A 5,919-nucleotide genomic window follows, 5' to 3' on the forward strand; every position below is an offset into this window, starting at 1 on the left:
TAGACATTGTGTCTAAGGACGACATGTACTCAAAGCCGGCCATGGAGTCGACCATTTTATTAATATCAGGGAGGTGGTAACAATCTTTGGGGTATGCTTGATTAAGGTCAATGAAGTCTATATACATCCTATATTTTCCATTGGCCTTTTTGACTAATACAAGATTTGCTAGCCACTGTGGGTACATAACCTCTCTAATAAATCCAACCTCTTCCGTTCCCATTCCCAGCTAAACGATCATGTTGATGGTCCCACTCACCGGTCTGGCTCCTGTTCTCCTCGGTGCTTGGGCTGCCGGGTTAGGCTGAGGCCTCTATCCCTCCGGTTTCTCCACGAAATTCTTGAGGTGTCCTCTCTTTATCAACCTCTCGATCTCAACAATCAATTGGTAGCAGTTGTTGGTGTCATGACCATGTGTACGATGATACTGACAGTATTTGTCAGGATTTCGCTGATCTGCTTCAGTTCTCATAGGTTTAGGCCATTGTAGGAACTCCTTGTCCTAGACGGCCATGAGCACTTCGGCTCTAGAGACGTTGAGGGGGGTCGGTGCTTCCGGAACCCACGGCGGAAGTGATTTCTGTTCTGGGACCCTAGGAGGTGGGGATCTTTGGTCCCTTCGCTCCCAGGGCTGTCCGTAGGGCTCAGGTCTTCTACTTTGCTTTTTCTCCTGTCTTTCCAGCCTCCTTTCCTCCGGGGCTTTCCCATTATCTGCCACTCCTCTGGCGAACCTTCTTGTCATCAAGGCATCATCCTGTCTTATATATTTCTCTGCCCTCTTCATCAGCTCGGCCAGTGAGGTAGGAGGCTTCCTGCTCAACGAGCCAAAGAACTCTGACGAAGTTGTCCCTTTCTGCATGGCTTCTACGGCCCTTCCTTCATCGAGCTCGGAAATTTCCAGGGCTTCCGTGTTGAAACGGGCGACGTATTCCCTGAGTGATTCGTCTCTCCTCTGTCTTACCGTCTCCAAGTAACTCGTCTTCCTATCTGCAGGCACCCCGGCAATGAACCGGCTGATGAAGCGGGTGGCTAGATCTCCAAAGCTACTAATACTTCTTGCCTCAAGGCTGTTGAACCACGCCCGTGCTGGCCCCAAGAGCGTCGTAGGGAATACCTTGCACATCAGGGCATCTGACAAAGTTTGCAGCTCCATGAAGGTCTTGTAGTTAAAGACATGCTCCCTGGGATTCCCGGCCCCGTCGTATGCGGCCATAGGCGGCATCATAAATTTCTTGGGGACAGTCTCTTGCTGCACCCACTTCGAGAAGGGCAAAAAGGTGGGCAGGAGGGCCTGGTTCTGATCCTTCGTTCCTAACTCAACCAAGAGTTGCTCTCTCATCTTTTGCAACTTCTGGTCTACACTCTCCCCTTCCCGCCTGGGCTTCCCCTTCCCGCCTGGGCTTCCTCTCCCGGTGGGCCTCCTCTTCCCATGTCTCATTCCCCACTCTTCCGGTGGTTCCGGCGGAGTAGCTATCGACTTCATCATTCTTTATCAGCTCCTTCACCCTCCTTCCCTGAACTCGAGCTTCCGGCTCTTCCTCTTCTCTGACTCTCCTCCTCCCGTCTTCGGTTTCTTGGCTAAAAGTTCTGGGGTGGTTGAAGGTAGGCTGAGGTTCGTTGGTCTGGGGTTCTTCTACCATTGGTGACACGTTTGCGGGGGTGCTAAGGCTCCGCTGTTGCATTATCTGCCCCAACCAGTGGGCAGTGCTCTGTAGTTGTAGGGCCATGGTTTGGAGGTCTTGGTTGGACAAGGTGGCGGCGGAAGCATTCCCCGCCTGGCTTGGCGAGGGGTTGAAAGGGATTGGTGTTTGGTTGTTTGGCATTGTAGGACTAGAAAAGGAGAACTGCTGCCCCTCTTGGGCAGAGCTCAGGTCATTTGGAGTGACGTTGTTTTCGTTGTGATTAGCCATTGTGGATCTCAGTGGGTATTTTGTGAGAGTGGAACTCCGGCGATGAAAAGATCTCCTTCAGTTCCCACAGACGGCGCCAATTGATGATCTAAGATCTAGAAAATAGGGTTTTACAATGGGTTCTGTAAAACTGGAAAAAACTTAGACCCAGAGGAGAGTATTTCTCCTTTTATATGTTTCCTTTTGTCCGCTAGTGACGTGTAACAGAATGCGCGTCATTGGACCACCTGTCCCTGCTATGTTGATACGAATGTACGAGGGAATCAGATTTCTGCCCCATGCGTAATGGCCCCCTAATTCTTCCCGGGCGCGCATGCGGGTGGTCCCCTGTGACGGATGGGTAGGCCTCCCTCCTGATCCTGAGCTGGGCCAAAAGGTAGAATCAAGACTGAACCCAGAGAGGATCTGTTCGGTGGACCGACAATGCTGGGCCGGCCCGGTTGAAGAGACTAACGGGAGTCCGGTCTTAAGGCTGAGCGGATCGAATCTGGTGCATGTGTGAGGCTTGAGGGCCTCTAGATAATGGGCTGGTATCATGGGCCTGACCCCAGATCGGGGTGGAGAAATCCAGCGGTCATCAACTGTGATCATGACAAAATGCCTAGATTGCCCTTTGAATGATGATAATAATGGGTCAATGGCATTGGACGTAAATAAATTAGGATTACTTTACATGGCAAGTTATGATGGTCTCCCGACAAAGTAAGCAGGATCATTAAGTGTCGTTTTTAATCTTCTCATTTCTGTAGCAGCTAAGGAATATTTTACATTTTAAAATAAAATTATATATATTATTATTATTATTATTTTTATTTTACAGGAGATAATCGACGCCTGTAATTCGAAGGATGCGCGGGCAGTCCAACTAACAGTTTATTTTATAAATAAAGATTTCCTTACCTCTTTCCTTCTGACTAAGCAAATACAGATTTGCATGGCCCTTGGGTCTTCTTCCACAGGAGTTAGCCCTCTCAGCCGTAACAAGCTCGTCTGTTTGTCGATTTGGATATGCAGTTTCCAAGTTAGCTATCATGCTGCACAACTCGCTCGATTCCAGTGAGCCCAGATGGCAGCCGCACCCCGATTTCGCTCGTCTTCAAGCTGGCCAGCATGTACAAACCGAATCCCTCCTCGATCGACTTGGGTCTCTGATCATCTCTTGTCTTCTCCCTGTTGCACCGATACTTGAGGGGTACTGTTGTCCAACCAAGTCGGATAGTTATGAGTCACGCCCTAGCTGCTCGGCAACATCATTCTATCCGACCTGAAATGCGAGCCCGACCTCAAACACGGCTTCGACCTCGATCACAGATTTAAGCTCGAGCACGGCTCCGACCTCAATGAGTAATCTAATGCTGTGGTTGTTGGATTTGCCGAGCTCCTTTCTGTCTTGCTATTCCGACCAACCAACTTGCTAATTCAAATCTTGAGGGCAGTCTGGCCATCCGACCAGGAATGCGGGATCGACCTCAAACATGACTTCGACCTCAAGCATACATCTATCCGACTTCACAATTTCAATCTCGGGCTTGAGTTCATCGACTATTAAGCATGAGCTGATTTATTCATGTGGTTCAATGTCCAGTCGGGCTCGTGATGTTTACTGGGAATCTCTTGTTGGTTTGCTGAAGTTGTTCTTTCCAAATTTGCTTTACCGACTTGTCTGAGCTTTTCCTCCGACCTGTTGAGCGTGGTCTGCTGGAGCCTTCCCATTCAAAAGCTGATCGTCTGGTAGTATCTGTTTTAATTCTTGAAAGTTGTGGTTTCTCCATTTGCAGACGTGTGGTGTTGACTCCATCATGTCCACCCATCTGTATTGACAGGTGGCGTCGTGCCGACCTCGCTTGTTGGAGTTCGACCAGGCTAGCAATCTTCTTTATTAGCAACTTCTTCACTAGGTCGACACATCTTTGGCAACTCGGGCTCTTTCCAACCTTGCTATTCCAACCCACCAACCTCTCGGTGCTCCAATCTACGAACTCTGCCGAAGTCCTCAATCAAAATTTGTGCTCGGCAGAGTTTGAGTTTCTTGCTCAAAGCCTTCCATACTCCTCCTCTCTAACTTGTTACTTGGGACTTTATAGCCGACCTGCCCATCTAACATTTACAACATATGTACTGTCGACCTCACAATTTCAACAAATATATACATTATTGATTCTTTTTCTTTTTATAGAAAAGATTAAAATTCTATACTCGTATATAAGTATTTCGATCTAAAGTTTCACTTCATCAGATTTCAAAGAAAAAGTTAATAGTAATAAAATTCAATAAATATTAAAATAAACTATCTGAAAGATTATCAAAATATTCTTGAACTAGCTGGATCTTTCTTTTCAGCTAGGTTATTCAGCTGGGTTATTGTAAATCTCCAGCTTTCTTTTCGCATAAACTTTCATACCTTATATGGATTTCAATGGGTGGATCTGGAAACTTTAGAGATAAAAAAATCTCTTTCGTTCCCACAGACGGCGCCATTTGATAAATCTAATTCTCTTCCTGCTCCATTTGATAGATCTGGTTTTCTTTTTGGTCCATCATATGGGTCCCCCAATACTTGATTCGAAGAAGAAATCTGCAAAATGAAGGAAGATGGTCAAGGGTCTACTGGGGATGCCCCGGTAGAGACCCTCCGACGTTCCAGTCAGATTTTATGAACTAGAGTAGTATGGATAAGCAGGGATTGCAGAGAGAAAAATAATGAAAAATGGAGTCCAGGAAGAAGAAGGAAGAAGAGAGAAGAAGAGAACCCCCTGCTCGTCGTGTATATCTGTCTCTCTGCTACAATGCTAGCTATCTCTGTCACTCAGCTCCGTACGTACGGATGTGTCAGGGCCCCTTCTCATGCCAGGCGGCCATTTAATTCTCTCCAGCGCGCATGCGGGCAGGGTTGCGAGGTGTTTGGGCCTACTATTCTTTCTCACGTCACTTCACTGGGTTGGACTTCTTCTCATTGGACCTGGATTCATGGTGGACCCGGTCTACCCCGCGCATTCGGATCGAGACTTGAAACGCTGGGTTGATCTTGTTTAAGGAGGGTTTGATGGCCTTTGGGCTATTGTTCTTCTCTTGAGCCCGGCCTCGGTCAGGGTGGAGGAAACCTGGCGGTCATCATATAAAATAAAATATCACTAAAAATAAAATAAAAAAATTTCTCTATTAAAGTTTTAAAATTATATAATTATTTTTATTGTAATAAAAAAAATGAAAATACTAATAGTGATAGACAAATCCATGTGCCGCTTAGCAATAATAATTTGCACGCAGTTTTGATAGGGCTGAGCTTCTCATTTAAAGTATCGGATAGCGTCTAGCATTTACTTAGCTTCACAAATATAATAATATTTGGAAAATGCATATAATGGAGGCTGCATCTGAGTTCAATTTTATATATAAAAAAATAATTAAATATTTATATTTATATTATGTAAAATAATTAAATTTTTATAATTAATACACAAAATTAAATAAAATCTTTATATATAATTAAATTTATAGTAATTGCACTTTGAAAGTAATTTATTCTCCTTCTGTATTATAATTAATTAAAAAATTCAAGAATATACATTCACAATTATCTACGACTATTAGTATTTGGATTAAGACAACCATCTAGTATAATACTTGCATTCACAAATTTAATTTAGTGATAAATACATTTGAGTAAATCTAAAAATTTTAAGTTTTATTCCTCGACTCTAAATTCTCATTTCAAAAAATAAAAAATCTAATGCTTGATATAATTGGGCATTGTTTTCTTTTCCCCAACTTGCTCTTTATACTGCATATTCTCCACTAAACTGACAGCCTATTTTAGCTAATAACTTCAAATATGTAAACAGAATACAGAAGAATTAGAGGTGGGCCCTTAATCCTCATAGCATTAAATTTGCCAATCTTATGATTACACGATGGCTTAATTAATTAGGAAATTAAGAGTAATTAGAGCATAATTAAGCGTTTTGCATTTCCCAAATAATTGATTAAAAGGAGATCAATGTTGCTTGAG

This window comes from Manihot esculenta, chromosome 5 (genome assembly GCF_001659605.2).
Source record: "Manihot esculenta cultivar AM560-2 chromosome 5, M.esculenta_v8, whole genome shotgun sequence".
In the NCBI taxonomy this organism is placed as follows: Eukaryota; Viridiplantae; Streptophyta; class Magnoliopsida; order Malpighiales; family Euphorbiaceae; genus Manihot; species Manihot esculenta.